The sequence below is a fragment of the Ursus arctos genome, unplaced genomic scaffold, assembly GCF_023065955.2.
Source record: "Ursus arctos isolate Adak ecotype North America unplaced genomic scaffold, UrsArc2.0 scaffold_48, whole genome shotgun sequence".
Taxonomy (NCBI): Eukaryota; Metazoa; Chordata; class Mammalia; order Carnivora; family Ursidae; genus Ursus; species Ursus arctos.
Genome location: NW_026623065.1, coordinates 291,950 through 307,701, shown reverse-complemented (window position 1 = coordinate 307,701; position 15,752 = coordinate 291,950). Strand labels below are relative to the sequence as shown.

At 43.8% G+C, this 15,752-nt stretch overlaps 1 protein-coding gene across 4 annotated transcripts in view; it reads left to right on the top strand.

The window, feature by feature from the left end:
- Positions 1–15,752, top strand: part of LOC130542711 (ral guanine nucleotide dissociation stimulator-like) — a 248,334-nt gene that overhangs the window by 196,003 nt on the left and 36,579 nt on the right. For 3 of the 4 annotated variants that reach the window (XR_008957428.1, XR_008957429.1, XR_008957426.1), the window contains exon 1: positions 2,515–2,797. The exons of the other annotated variant lie outside the window; for it this stretch is intronic. The gene's annotated coding sequence lies outside the window, so the exon portion shown is untranslated. Of the gene's footprint in view, positions 1–2,514; positions 2,798–15,752 lie in introns of those variants that run through there. 4 annotated transcript variants of the gene reach the window in all.

The window sequence follows — 15,752 nt, the reverse complement described above, 5'->3', positions numbered from 1 at the left end:
TGTCGTCAGACTCTCTGGGGTTTGTTTTGTTTTGCTTTGCTTTATTTTACTAATCCAAATGGTAATTCGGGGTACTTTTTAATTTGCATCACAAGTTTTTAACTCTTGATTTCATTATCTTTATTTATTGATGCAAGTGGGACATTTATTCAAAAGCATGTAAGTGTCTGCAAGATGCTTGGCACTCTGAACCTCCACGGGGAAAGCATTAATTACAAAGATGATAATGTCCTCAAGGAGTTCACAGTCCAATAGGAATGATTTTTGAGAGTAACAAAAAATGACAAGTATTTTTATTTATTTTTGTTTCATGTGGAATATTACACATGGGTGAAAAAGCACCAAAGTAATAATTTATGTTTCTTGTTTTTTTGGAGACGTCCTGGATTTCTACATTTTAAAAAAAAGATTGATTGATTGATTGATTGATTGATTTGATAGAGAGAGAGAGAGCACAAGCAGGGGGAAGGCAGAGGCAGAGGGAGAAGCAGGCTCTCTGCTGAGCAAGGACCCCGGGATCATGACCTGAACCAAAGTCAGACATTTAACTGACTGAGCCACCCAGGCACCCCGGAGTTCTACATTTTCATCTGTAAGTAAAAGCTAGGTGTAATGGATGAGATTACTTTAATGCACGGATACCTGTTTCTAATACTACCAAGTTTTGACAGTGTCACATATTTACTGTATGTTCTCCTTTATCTCTTCATTTATTTAGTTGTTCTGCCCCTCAACTAGATTGAAAGCCTTGGAGGACAGGAGACTGCATCTTATACAACTTTTTATCTCCAAGTTTTAGATTCATGCCTTGCACATAGCAGGTCCTCAATAAATGTTCGATGACAGTAACAGGTTGCTGTATGATAGACAATTTGAATTCCTAAGGCAAGTGCATCCTATTTTTTTCAATCAAAGGTACCTTCTAAGGGGATGGGGCAGTGAATACTGTGACGTACTATGTGCAACCAGGTACAGGCTAAGTACTGTGACAAAGGCACTCAAAATGCCTTAAAAGAAAAGGCTAGTTCTCTCTTGCAACAGTCTTGGAGGGTTTGTGGCCCTTTTTGAGATGTCATCTGGGGACCCAGGCTGGCATCATCTGGAGTATGGGGCTTCCATATCTGTATCTGAGATTCATCCATGTTATTGGGTTTATTAGTAGTCCATTCCTTTTAATAGCTGAATAATATTCCTTTGCATGAATACATCCCAGTTCTATCAATGCTATTTTGATAACTCTAAAAATAGAGAGGCTCTAACAACTAGAAGATATGTTTTTGCTTGCCTGGATGAGATAAATAGGACTATTTTAGCTTTTACTCCATTTTATTTAACAAACTTTAAGTGAGTGCTTCTAGAGGCCATATATTATGCTAGTTATGAGAATAAAAAGCTATGTAAATCTCTGGCTTTCCCCCTAAGTTACAGGTTCCCCGGAATGAGAGAAAGTGTTGTCCCAATTGGATGGAAAGCAAATGATTTTAAACAGCCAGCTTAAGTACTTGCTCTAATGCCCTCAAAATTTGGAGCATCAAAGGATCCAGATGCCAGTAAATAATCCTACAGATCTCTTGTAAGGAATCTCCAGGCCATTTTCCATCTCAAAGCTTTGCTCCAGGTTACAGGCACCTAGCTTTAAAAAGGATACCAGTCTGAGAGTCAGGTCCCTCAGGTTCTGGTTCTAGCTACTGGATTGCTATGCGGCCTTGCACAACACAGAGAACGTGCACTTCCTGCAAAGCAAGACACAAGATCCTAAAGAGCCCTCTGAGCAAGGGACTCGAATACCCCAAGTGAAGTTGGACCCCACAAACCTGCCCTTCCTGAAGCCAAACCCATTTATTTTAGTGTGAAATTGGACCTCTGGTTTTAGCGTGGTCAAAGGGACTTCCCTCCTTGGTGTGAATCTAGAAGTCAAAAGGAAAAATAGTTTTCATTTTAAAAGCCTTGAAATTTTCTTACTGAGATGTTCTTCTGCTTCACGCGGCACTAGAGGAAACTCGGTGGGAAGTACGGACCAAGGAGTGAAGCTTTGGGAGCACTGGACCTCTCCGGGGGTGGGGGTGGCGGTGGGTGGTGGTGGGAGTGGGCAGATGCCATCCAGTGACTTGGGGGACACTGGAAAGGTAAGTCACCGCGCCTCGCTCCCTGGAGAACTACATTTCCCTAAAGGCCTTGCGGCACACAGTGGGGTGAGGAGGAAGGACGTGTTCAGACCCAGCCCATTGACTCCCATCGTGCCTAAGACTCGCCAACCTGATTGGAGGGCTCTGTCGCAGTGCATCCTGGGACTTGTAGTACAGAGTGTTCAAGGTCCCAGCTCCTTTGTGATTCGCGGTGCCGACTCGGCGCTCCAAGAGCGCCCTCGGGAGGCGGAACTAAATCGCGTGCTTGTGCGCCGCACCCGAAGGGCCAGCCGGCGCCTCCCGCGGGGCGGGGCCGTCGATTCCGCGCCGACACCGCCTTCCTGCCCCGCCCTTTGCCGTACTGGGCCCGCCCCTCCTTCGTGTAGCCACAGCTGAGGCGGCGGCGGTTGCATCGGCTGTGGCGGCGGTTGCAGCGGCTGTGGCGGCTGCCTGGCGAGAATGACGAGTGGCCCGCGGGACACGCGCCGACCCAGACCATATGTAGTGATTCCCGCGGGGCAGGCGCCTCCTGCCCCGCCGGCGGGGCCGGGTTCCCCACAGCGGGATGTTCTCCCGAAGGAGCCACAGAGATGTGAAGAAGTTCCCCCAGAAGGTGCTGGACCCCAAGAAGGACGTGCTGACGCGCTTGAAGCACCTGCGGGCGCTGCTGGGTGAAGAGCGCTCTGGGGCGCCGGGCTCGGGGGCACCTGCCCGGACGTGGGCCGGACGAGGGTCGGGCCTGGGATGCGGACGGTATGGGGGTGGGGTGCGGTGGGGGTGGCGTGAGACCCTACTTTCCCGGCCCAGCATTGTTCCCCGACAGCGGGCACTCTGGCCCTGGGGCTCTGCCCTGTCGCCCAGAGTGTAAACTTACCCCGGATTCACGCCGGGTCACCTCGAGGCCGGCCGAGCCTTGACTCTCTCCCCTCCCCACCAAATCCTGCACTCCAGGTGCTACACACACACACACACACACACACACACACACACACTGAACTGTCACCTCCCCTCTCGTTTTTTAACTTTAATTTTTGACTCTGACGCCCTAAGTGACTGAGTCTCCAAGTGTTCCCAGCACAGACTTAATTGAACTGTCATCTCTTTTGTGGGCCCCCTGCCCTTAAATTTTATTTTTACTTTTAGTCGGAGTCTTCAAATACACTGAGCCTTGGAGCGCTCCCAGGATAAATTTAATTTAGCTGTCATCTCTCTTCCTATGCTCCTCTTTTTATTTTTATTTTTATTTTGGGTCTGGCTGCTTGGGTTTCTTCGTGTCCTTGGTGTGACGTGGGCTCCTCCTGTCGGAGGGAGGGGTGGCTTTCCTGGGTTCAAGGAGGCGGCTGCTTCTTTATTGCCAGGATGGCAGTGATAGTTATTTGCCTTCTTTCGTTTTTATGGACTGCGGGGTGGAGGTTCTGTGGAGCCCAGGGGGGACCGCTGTTGACCTGAGATGAAGCTCATCCTTGTGGCTGTGAAGTGTCCACGAGGCTTCCTGTCACCTGCTGCATGTGATCTCTAGCTGCCTTGCTGGGCTGTGTTTTGTTTTCTATTTTCTTCCCTACTTAGTCTTAACTTTTGTGAAGGACCAAACACCTGTGCTGTCTGTAGTGTTTTGGGGGGCTGAGAAAAGGACACCTTGTTTCTTCTAGATGTCTTTTTTATTCTTAAAATGAGGAAAAAGCACCTGATTTAGGACACGTAGTCTTAATGTGTTTGTTATTTGAAGAAATATGACATAAAAGAATTCATTTTATATGTGAGAATTTTAAATAAAGATCTTGCTCATGAGATTGAAAGTTGCCAATTATTTCTATTTATACCCTGCGAAGTACCTCTGAGAAGCTCACACACACACACACACACACACACACACACACACACACACACCTGGTTTTGCCAAGTTATTCACAGTCTGGGATTCCTTGAGAGTTACACTATCTTGTTCAGTTTGGAATGAAATGTAAGTTAATTACTTACTGTTAAGAGGGATTAGTTTTAGTTTTCAAGACTTTTGAAAGTGAAGCGTGGTGTCCTTGGTAAACTGAAGTGTCTCCTCCCTGTAGTAAAATCTCATGCACACACAGGTTGCATTGTGCAGAGTTCTTGGTAGTGACTGATTAACACCTACTGCAGGGACATTTTTGATAAAGGAAAGTTGAACAGTATTTTAAAGCATTTGATGCTCTGGGAGTTTTTCTGAGCTAGAGAATTCGAACTTTTGTTCTCTGTCTGCAGGATTAGGTTTGCTCCATTTTGTAAAGGCAGAATCAATTAAACCTAGATCAGTTTGGCTTCTCAGAGATTGTTACATTGTTACCATTCTGAGAAAGTAGTTCGTTTTCAAGGCTCTGTAATTGTGGTTTCACTTTAAGGTGCAGTATCTTATTTTGAGGAACTTTCTTTTTTCATTTCATTGAGCTCATTATGACTTCAGTTTTGTACCATAGAGAGGTTCTTTGCTATTAGGTTGTTTTTTGTGGATGCATTTGTTTGTGGAATGACCCAGTGTACTTTATTTTTGCAATCTTTATCCGTAGGGACTACGTTTTTGTAAATGTGTCTGAAGAATTCTAGTCATGTCTAATGTAAACTTACGCTAACAACTGTGGTGTAAAGACTTTAAAGAAAAACAGTTCGTTAAGGTACTATTTCCTGACATGTAATACCCTATTTATTTGCTACTTAAAAGTCTACTTAGAAAAAATGGCCTCCTGATCTGAAAGACAGGAATTAGCCAAGATCAAGAAAACTATTTGAAGGAAATGAATGGACATTATTGTTGCATTTTTATTTGCATATTTATGTAATACTCTTGCTTTTCACCTGTTTCGTCTTCAAGCGATAATAAAGATGTTCTTTTTTACATACAAAGATGATACCATTGATCTGGATTTGCAGCCTGTGGCTGCATCACTTTGGCTGGTTACTTAGCGTGTCTTTGAACCTCGGTTTCTTTACACTGTCAAATGGGTCTGGTAATGTCTACCTTGTAAAGGTTATTCCAAGTATAATGTATAAACTACTTCAGCTTTCAGCAGGCATGTAAAGTTTCCTCTGCCATTACTTGCATCCCATCATTAATAGGATAGGACAAATATTTTGATAGGTACTTTCTCACACCACCCTTTATATTTTGATAATTGCTATGAATTTGTTCTCTCTTTATAGAAATTAGTCTGCGTTTAAGACAATCGGCTGAGAGACACACATTCATGGTAATGGCTCCATTTAGAACTTGCTTAGCTACTTTAATCTGGCTACATATTGTAGATTGGCCTGAAATTATTAACTTTATTTGACAAGGAGGGAGACTGAGGCACAGACAGACCTTACATGGGGCCAAGCTACGGACTAAATGGCCTATATGTATTGTGTTAATTACAGGTAGAACAAAGAGCTATTAGGTCCCCAGACTTCCATTTCTCCCTGCATGGTTGAAATCATCAATGGAAGAGTAAATGAGTAAATAAAACAAACCAGAAACCAAAAAAAATTCTGTGCATTGCTATCTTGCTCCAGCAAAGATTACATGCTTAATTAAAAGTTGGGTACCCACTACAAATCCCCATATAGAAATGGTATTGATGTAGCAAGAAGAACTGATGTAAGAGTAAGCATATAGTATGGTATGTAATTGGATAGTGGCTTATATGTTGGACTCCATTATAGGGTTTCAAGGGGTCAAAAAAGATCATTAAGAATGGCACAAACAGAAGGGCGTCTTGAAGGAGTTTTACTCGTGCTGGTCCCTGAAGGATGGCTGGACTACTGAGCCACATGTGTGGCTTTTATTTTAAAAAGTAAAAAGAAACAGGTGAAATTAATTTTAATAATTCATTTTATTTAATCCTGCAGATCTAATCTGTATCATATTAACAGGTAATCAATACAGGATATTAGTATATTTTATGTTCTGTTTTTCATGCCAAGTCTTTGAAATCCAGTGTGTTTTGTACACTTATAGCACGTCTCATTTCAAACTAGCTACTTTTTAAGAGCTCAGTATCTATATATGGCGTGGCTGCACACTGGACAGAGCAAAGTTAGAATTTGGGAGGGGCAGCAGGAAGACAGTTCAGGCAAGGGGAGATGGGAGCTGGTAGTGGAAATACACGTGGCAACGATGTAGAAAGGTGAGGAACACCAGGCTGCTCCTCCTCCAGTCCAGTGAGGGAGTCACAAGGTGATGTTGGTCATGAGATGCAGTGCGAGAATTCTTGCCCTGAGGGTGTTCACAGTGTCAGATGCGTGACTAGAGTGCTATGTAGGCCAGGGGTAGGGGCAGGAGAATGAGTTGGACTGGGGGATCTTGGTGGGGGGAGAGGAGTGGTGGCCGGACGGGCAGAAGCTGAGGCAGTTTGGGGGCCAGATCAGAAAAGGTCTTGTTTGTCTGAGTTGGAAGCTTGTATCTTACCTTGCAGGTGAGAGGGCCCGCTTGAAGAACTCTTAGTAGGTCAAATGATAAGATTTGAGAGCTGCCTGCCTGTTAGCAAGGCCAGGAAATTGGATTGGGGGGTGACGAGACAGGTGACACTGCTGGCAGCAAGGGAAGAGACAAATGACGAAGGTCTGAACTAAGATGCTCCATGAATGGAGGAGGGGGTGCGATTTCAAAGGACCAATGCAGCAGGAGCTAGTGGTTGCCTAAGTGAAATGATGAAAGAGGTTTGTAGAAGCCAGGCGAGGAGTGATCAGTCTGAAGCAGAAGAGATCTGGGGTAAGAGGCCATGGTCCAGGCAAATCAAGTGACATCGGGCTTGGGCCAAATATTTGGAGACACAGAAGAGAGAACAGTTTCTCACAAATACTCTCTCTATATTGACAGAGTAAAATGGAACATTTTGGTGTATTTCCTTTAAAGCATCTGCTGCTTTAGGTAGGGACAAGTTCAATTACAATTTTAAATGTTGCCATTTAAACTTATTTTATTATTAGCATGTTCCTCTCATTTTTTCCCCTCTCATTTTTATTAACTACAAACATTTGTCGAAATTGTGTACCGTAAGTTAGCTTACCCTTTCCTGGATTGTTAAATTGTTTCCTTCCTTTCTTTCTTTCTTTTGTACGTTTTTCTCTGATATGAATAATACCACTCAAAACATCTTGGGAAGCAGCTTTTTCTATATTTTGTGTTATTTCCTTAGGACAGATTCCACTGAAGTCAAATGGCTGGGTTTGAACGTGTTTCTGACTTGATTCACTGTGCTCTTTCCTAAGTGTTGCTCCCAATGAGCCTGCCAGCAGCAAGGATTGAGACGACCATTTCCACTGTAGTCCGAGTGGCAGTAAACACATTCGTGTAATTTGATAATTGGCGGTAGGCATTTTGGAGAACGGGAGTGTCAGGGAGAGGGCCAGAGGAGTTAGGAGGAGATCCTGGCTAATGATAGGGGAAGGTGAATTTGGTGTTTGGGGTGTTGAGTTTGAGAAAAGGGGAAGATCCAAGTGGACATGTCTAGGAGGTTGTTGGACATGGGGTGTGGAACTTAACAAAAGGATAGAAAGCTGTGGTATGGTTGTTTATTGTCATCATGGTTCCATCAAATCTTCCCACAACCTCTGATGCAGGTCGTGTTCCTACCCTCAACCTGTAGATGAGAAACTGAGGCCCAGCGAGCGTAACTACTTGTCTGTGAGCACCCAGTCGGGAAGTGGCAGAGCTGGGATTCCTGATTATAAAGCCCATGTTATGCCTCTGCTAGTTATCTGACTCAAAAGTATATTTATATATCAGAAAATATATTTACCCACCTCAGTGAATGTTAATATGTGACCAAAAGCCCTAGAGTTTTTGCATGTCTCCCAAAAATGTTGCTTTGACTTGTGCTGCTCTCTTCCTGGTCTGTTTTACTAGATTCTTCTAGGGAGACTTGAGGCTATATCCGATTTCAGCATGGCAGAAGATAAAAAGACTCCTTTTGTGTTTTGCTGTTCATTGGCCTCTCTGTGCCCTTGGCGGGCCTAGCAGGTGGTAAAATATTTGCATGGACGTTAGTGCCAAAGGACCTTGTACAACCAGAGCAGAGCCTGAGGTGTCATTTCAGGCTCCTCAGCCAGTCTTATTTTGTCTCTCTCATTCAGCCTTGTTTGAAGCAAAGTCATTTTGCATAAGGCTCCCTTTGCTAATTTTTCATCAATTACTGACGTTTTATATCTGTAGCTTCTAAGATGTAAGATGGACTTTGGACACAGATATGTGTATCACACATACACCAATCCCTGCCTCGAGGGCTCGGGGATGTCTGGAGTTCTGAAGAGAGAAGGGTGAACCTAGGATAAAAGTCCAGTCGAGCTCAGATGGTTTGTTTGGGACAACTGAAAATGGTTGACTTCCTCCTTTTATTCCGGGAAAACAGCTAATTGATCGGCCCAGAATATTTTGACGTAAACTTTTGTAATTTGTATTTTTATTTTGTTTGTAAGTGCTTTACTTGCAGTTGGGCATAAATACTTTTACTGTCTGTTTAGAGTACTGATCTTTCCATAGATAAAACTGTAGAGAATTGTTTATTTAAAAAATGGACTATCAAAATAGCAAATTGATTCAATTTAAGAGTTTAAATTATGCTTTAAAGGAGGAATATGTTATTGTACTGTAAAATTAATAATCTATAAATGTGGTAGACAACTATGCTGTCTTTGGATTTTAAAAAAAAAATTTCAGTTCCACAGACATTTTTTTCAGGAGTGTATGAGTGAGTGCGTGTGTGTGTGTCTGTCTGTCTGTTTGCTCAGGAGGGCTGTGTGTTCAGAGATGAATAAGGCAGAAGCCCAGGACCTCTGGTTTAATAGGAGAGGTAGACACAGAAGCAACTACATTTCCCATGAAGGTGTTAGTGCCTCGGTGGAGCGGGTGAAACCGTAGAGGTGGCCACATGCGCGGTGCAGAGGAGGCACAGCAGAGAGGCCTCTTGGAGAGTCGCCAGTGCTTCTTCCTGAGGGAGATGAGGTCCGAGGTGGGTTTGGAATGACGAATATGGGGTTTTCCCAGTTGACAAGTCGGGGACGAAGGGACTGCAGAGAGAGGAACTTGTGTGAAGGTCATGGTGTGGCCACCATGGAGTTACGTGTACAATGGCTTTTATCCTGTGATGTGTGTAGATGTTGGGAACCGGGAAGATGTAGGTAGAGAACAGGAGCCAAATCTGACGTGTCCCCTTGGTGAGTGGCCCGAGAGTGTCAGACTCCCTGATTTTGAAACATGGGTCCCGGGAAAGTGAGAGCTTCCTTCCTTTTGGATTGCAAACCCTGAGGGTGTAGCACGGGCTGCCAGCGTTCATCTTTCCCCAGAGTAGAGGGAACCCACCACAAATTGAATTCATAATCAGAGGGAAGTGGGGCAGAGGGATGGAGGGTGAGACGAGTGCACTGGACCTGTGTGAGCTGAGAGGTTCCCCATGTCTGTGCCATCTCCACCCCTGAGCGTCTCAGTCGCAGGTGCCAGTAACACCCTGTTTTTGCTTTAGTTAGCTTGAGTCCTATTTCTAGGTCATGGGGTGGAAAGAATACAGATTAATATGCCTGAAAGAGAGGGGGGAAATCCCAGATCAAGGATGGGTGGGTGGGTGCATATGTGTGGATATGCTTCTCATATTTTTTAAGAGCTGAGCAAATTTCTGTGTAGATATACGTAGAAGAAGGAACTAATAAAAGAGCAAAATTGAAGAAACAGTGCAGAGAAAGGGAATACAAATGGAGAAAGGTGGGGTCTTCAGTGGGATCAAGAGTGTGGGACAGGAGATCAGGCTTGACAAGAGGGACACTGCTTCCTCTAAGGCCACTTGGAGGAATTAAGAATGGGGTCCTAATGTGGAGGGAGCTCTCACAGCATGGCTTGTGTTTTCTCTGCGAAGGTAAGAGGTAGAGTCAACCAACTGCTGAGCCAGTTTTCTTGCTGGTGAGGTGATAGGAACTGAGGATGTCTTGTTCCCTCTCCTGTGCCATGCATCCCCTCATAAATGCATTTAACTTATGCATTCAGTACTGGGCCAGAAGCCGGGGAATGTATATATATAAAACGAGGACAGTTCAGGTAGTGCACATATTGTCTGGCCTTCTGCACAGTGACCATGTATCGCAGAGTGCAGCAGGTGGGCCCAGGGAAGTGCTGTGTTCTCAGTGGTCTTCTTTCTTTCGCGTCTCTCAACTATGGGACCATCTGTCCTACTGGGTGTGGCTCTAGTGGTTAGGGGTAATTTTGATCTTCTCCATTTTTGCCGTGAATGCGGTTTAACCTCACGTAAGATGTGCTTTTGCAAAATGTTTTCTAATATTCTCATTGGATCAATATGCTGCCTTAAGCTACCAGTTCAGAAAGGACTTACCTTTTAGATTCTTAGTCAGGCTTTGTTTCTGACTTAGTTCTGAATGCCCATTTCAAGTTTTTAACTGTGATTTTTACAAAAGAGATATTTCATAACCATTTTTATGTCTTTTATATTTTTTTAGAAACTGAAACCACATCTGAGAGATATTTTAAAAGTAGTTGTAATTTTTAACAGTAAATACGTGATTTTGCTATTGCAACCACGGTTTAGCTTAAAAGATAAGGAGCCCTTTGATGTTGTCTTGTGTTTGACTTTAAGTGATGGTACATATTCACTGAACTTCAACCATGGTTTGAAGGACACATAGGTACTAGTGACATTGCCTGTGCCCAAGCGTGGGAGCCGTGAGAATGTGCCACTCAGGTCTCTGCTGTGGGGATCATGACTGACTAATAGCTCCGGCTGCTGCTCTCTGATTCACCAGCAAAGTTTAGCCAAAGCTAGGCTTCTCTCGGGTTACTTGCAGTTACTGAGCAAGCAGGAGTACTAATGTGGTCCACTCATGCAAGAGCCACATGCCTCTGAAGGGTGACTTTGGCTTGAGGACTCCGCATGGGTGTGGTCAAGACCTTCTCAGGACTGAGTTGGAGTCTGAGACTCTTCCTCCCCAACCCTCCTTCCATCCCCCTCTCCTTCGCAGGGGGTCAGACCTGCACTGTGGTTGAATCCTCTCCCGGCCTTCTCAGGTCTCTCCCCTTTCCCTTCACAGGCAGTTCCCCCAGTCAGTCTCCTACATGTGTAATCCTGTCTTGGTGTCTACTTCTCCGGGAGCCCAAAGTGACACACCGTCCCTTTCCCAGAAGGTGTTGCCCATCCTACCGTCTAAAACCCTTCCGGGAGACAGCACGAGCACACTCCATCTTCCACATAAACTCGATCTATCCCTCCGCCCTGAAGTGCTATTTCCTCAGAATTCCCACAGCATTTGGAACTTTGCGTTTGGCGTTGATGGCCTTTGGCTTTGTGTCTGCAGGATATCACCTACTAGTTGATAAATACACTGAGAACATGAAGAGCTTCTTGTTCATCTTGATTCCTTTTGGTAACATACTTCCTTATTTGTAATCGTAGTAATTAGCATTTAATCAGCACTCTCCAGGTGCCAAACACTGCCAGAAATACTTTTACATGAATTAACTCATGTAATCCTCCCAAATGGGATCGGTAATATTATTATCCTCATTTTACAGATGAGACACAGAGAGGATAAGAATCTTGTTCAAGGTTATGCAGCTGGTAAGTGACAGAGTCAGGACTTGAACCCAGGCAGCTGGCTCCAGAGTTCCCTTGTTCATTTAGCAGTTATTTTTTATCCAGACAGAATATGTGCCAGGGGCTATACACAGTGTTGGGGATGCCAGAACTTGCAATCCAAGTCTAGAATAAATAACTATTAAAAAAGCAAACAAACCCAAAATGTGATTTCCAAATAGACGGGTGTAAGTCTGTGGGGGAGTAGCAGCCACCTGATGTTTTGAAAATTTTCTAAAAGCTTTCCTGCACCAAAGATTGTTTTCACAAGCCAGATGTTCCCGTCATTAGTGATTTGAGACCGAGAATTAAGGCCTCTTGAAGGAGCCCCCTAACCTTCTCCCTTGTGTACGTGCACTCATTATCAGACCTACCGTCTGATCCCGAGGGGAACAGCTGTGAGAAAGGACTATTTGTGTGGACAAAAGGGAGAAGAGGTTGGGAAAAGAGGTCCGGGGAGAGGGGCAGCCGGACCAGAGGGCTGTGGGTAAGGATAGCCTTGGGTGAGGCTTCTTTCATGGAAACAAAATTGCAGAGACACTATTGTAAAATTTTAAATATGCAGAAACCGAAACTGAGTCACTATCCCCCCAAAAGGACTGGTTATAAGTAGTAAAAATTCTTTCAATGAGATCTTTGATAGTGTTTTTAAGACAGCATGGAAGAGAGGGGAACAGATGACATATGTTGCTTCGTTACAACTTTTTAAAGGGATTAACGTGTTTTATTTATGTCTGGTCATACTTCTGGAACAAACAGTGTAGACCTCTATTTTCCATGGACTTCATATCTGGTAAGATAAGGATGTGTTTGGGTTAGTTCGGCTGATGTAGTAGAACTTATGCTGAACTTCGGGGTAGAAGTAAAATATCACCTCGTGTGTGTGTGTGTGTGTGTGTGTGTGTGTGTGTGTGTGTGCGTGTCAGGTTGCAGCTATTTATTTTGGAAAGAATGGTTCCATTCCTCTCTTCCTGCTCCTTAAATAAATATGTACCCAAACAGACACATCATTTTAACCGAAGTAAGTAAATAACGAACTGGAAAAATATTTGAAATTTATAGGAGAGGATGTAATTATAACCTCAGTACATAGAGAGCTCCTACATATTAATAGGAGAAATTAGAACAGATGTTTAAAGTATACATATATATGTCACAAATGAAGAAATGACAAGAACCAGTGTTTTAAATGTCACTTCAGTTATCTAGGATATATAAACTTACAAATAAAAAAGCATCTACTGATGATTTTAGCAAAGTTGCTGTTGTGTATGTTTCTTCCCTTAATGATTCCTCCCGGTTATCCGTATTTGCTTTCCAATACACCTTTGATAGGATTCTGATTTGGTATGATCTCTCTGGAAAGTAATTTGTTGGTATGTGCCAATGGTCTTAAAAAATGTACATATCATTTGACTTAATTTCCTTTTGTAGGAAATGATGATAGGTTTACTTAAAGGCGATTAAGAAATGCATTGCAGCATTGTTTTCACGTTTAAAATTTTGTTTATTGAGGTAAATTTCACATACTATAAAATTAATAATTTTCAAGTGAACAATTCAGTGGCATTCAGAACATTTGCAGTGCTGTGTAATCACCACACCTCTGTCTAGGTCCAGAACAGTTTTATCACTCCAACAGAAAACCCTGTACCCATTAAGCAGTCGCTCATTCCCTCCTCCCTCCAGCCCCTGGCAAGCAGCTCTGTGTGTTTAACCAGCTGAGGTTTTTTTTTTTCCTCCTAAAAATCATTCTGCTCCACCAGGGTGATAGTACAATAGACCCTTGAACAACTGGTTTGAACTGCATGGGTCGACTTCTATGTGGATTTTTTTTTTTTTTTGATAATAACAGTACAGGACTGTAAATGTATTTTATCTTCCTTATGATTTTCTTAATAACCTTTTCTTTTCTCTAGCTTACTTTATTGTAAGAATACAGCATATCATGTGCATATTACATATATACGAAATATGTGTTAATTGTTTATGTTATTGGTGAGGCTTCTGGTGAACAGTAGGCTGTTATGAGTTAAGTTTTGGGGGAGTCAAAAGTTGCATGCAGGGAGTAGATAGCCCCAATCCTTGCATTGTTCAAGGGTCAGCTGTATATGTTGAGCATATTTATATGAGTGAGGACTCTTGGTTGCAAGTGGCAGAAACTCAAACTAACTTAAAAGGGGGAGATTTAATGATACACACAACTACTGTAGGGGAACATTTAGCTTTAAGTACATATGACTGTTGATAGGGATGTAAGTGGAGTCCAGGACACTCACCCATTCTCACCTCCACTCTCTTTTTTGACCTCCCTCTTGGTGAAAAATACTCCTTCCACTCTTGGTTCTATGTCCATTTGTTTCCTTTCTGTGGTTTTCCTTCGTTCTCAGGCTGACTCTTCCAGGTGCAGGAGAGATGGTCCCTGAAAGCTAGTGACCCTTGAGAAGAGTGTGGCTCCTCTAGGGCCCCAGGTCCTGAGACCATGCTGATTGGCTTTACTTGGGTCATGGGCCCATTCCCGTGGGAGATGGGGTACTCTGCTTGGCCAGCCTGGATATCATTTGCCCCGTTCCTAGAAACGGAATCTCATTCTGGCTCGTATATTCCTGAGAAAGTGGTTCTGGAAAGCCATTCTGATACATTCCCACACAAAATAGTACTGCTCATATCTCTGCTCATGCCCATGTATATATCACAAGGGCATTGACTTTGTTGATAATCCTCGGGCATTGAGAAAACTTTACATGACGTTTTATAAGTTCTACTTAAGACTGTGGGAGTTATATTTGAGGATTTATCTAATTTGAGGGAAGTAAGGGTTTTCCTTGTAATAAATGGATTTACCACTCTTTGAATTCTGTCTGTGTTAGTATACATTTTTTTAAGTCATTCCACAGGTAGATACTGAGGGTTTGCTGTGTGCCAAATAAACCTCCAGTTTAATGAGCTTTTCATTCATTCGGGCAGATGGACAATAAATAACAAGTAAATGTATAATTTCAGGTAATGATTATAGAAAAATGAAGCTTGATGGGGTATGTGTACGCTGGTCTAGGCAGCAGGGTCAGGGAAGGCCTCTCTGAAGAGGGGTTAGAGTCAAGATCGGGTTAAGCAGGGAATAGCTTGGTGATTATTTATGGGGTAGTGTTCCAAACAGAGGGAACAGTAAGTGCAAAGGCTCTGAGTCATAAATAGGCTTGAGAATCTAATGGAAGTCAGTAGAGTTGGAGGAGTTGTGGGTGGGGGAGGAAAGGGTAGGACCAGGTGGGGCTTGTAGGTCTCATTGAGGATTTGGGATTTTCCTCTAACTAAGGTGAGATGGGGAGCCCCAGGGGGAGGACAAGCAAGGGAGTGACCTGAGTTGAACTTCAGGACCTTTCTTTGTAAAGCCTTTCTTTTCTTTTGGCTTACTTTATAAAAAGTGTGATCCTTTGCCCCAATTCTTAGCAGTGACTGGAGACAGAAAAGGGAAGAGGTAAGAGAAAGAAGTGGTGCTGGAGAAGCGAAATGAGTAGCTGTGGAAGCCGTGGCAGAAGCAGGTTTTGCAGAAGGTAGGCACATGTGGCCCGTGTCTGTCCTTATTGTGGCAGCAAGCAGTGATGAGAAGACAGGCTGGGAACACTGCAGGCCATGGGACAGGAAAGCTAGACTGCTGTGGGGCCATGTAGCGGGGCCCACACAGCAGCCCAAGCTTGTAACAGTATGGAGGTGGACTTGCTGTGTTTCCCCAAATTTCAGTAAGAGGCAAGAAGCAGATATATTAGAGAGTACCCCTGGGATGGCTGGGTGGCTCAGTTGGTTAAGCGTCTGACTCTTGATTTCAGCTCAGGTCATGATCTCAGGATTGTGAGATTGAGCCCTGCATGGGCTCTGTGCTGGGCTCCTGCATAAGATTCTCTCTCTCAGTCTCCCTCTGCTCCTGCTCTCCACCGCCCCCCTCCCCGGTGTGCACACAGTTTCTCTTTGTCTTAAAAAAAAAAAAAAAAGTACCCCTGATTTTGACAAAACGTGGAGATAGATCTGCCAGTTGCCAGAAAAGAATGAGCAC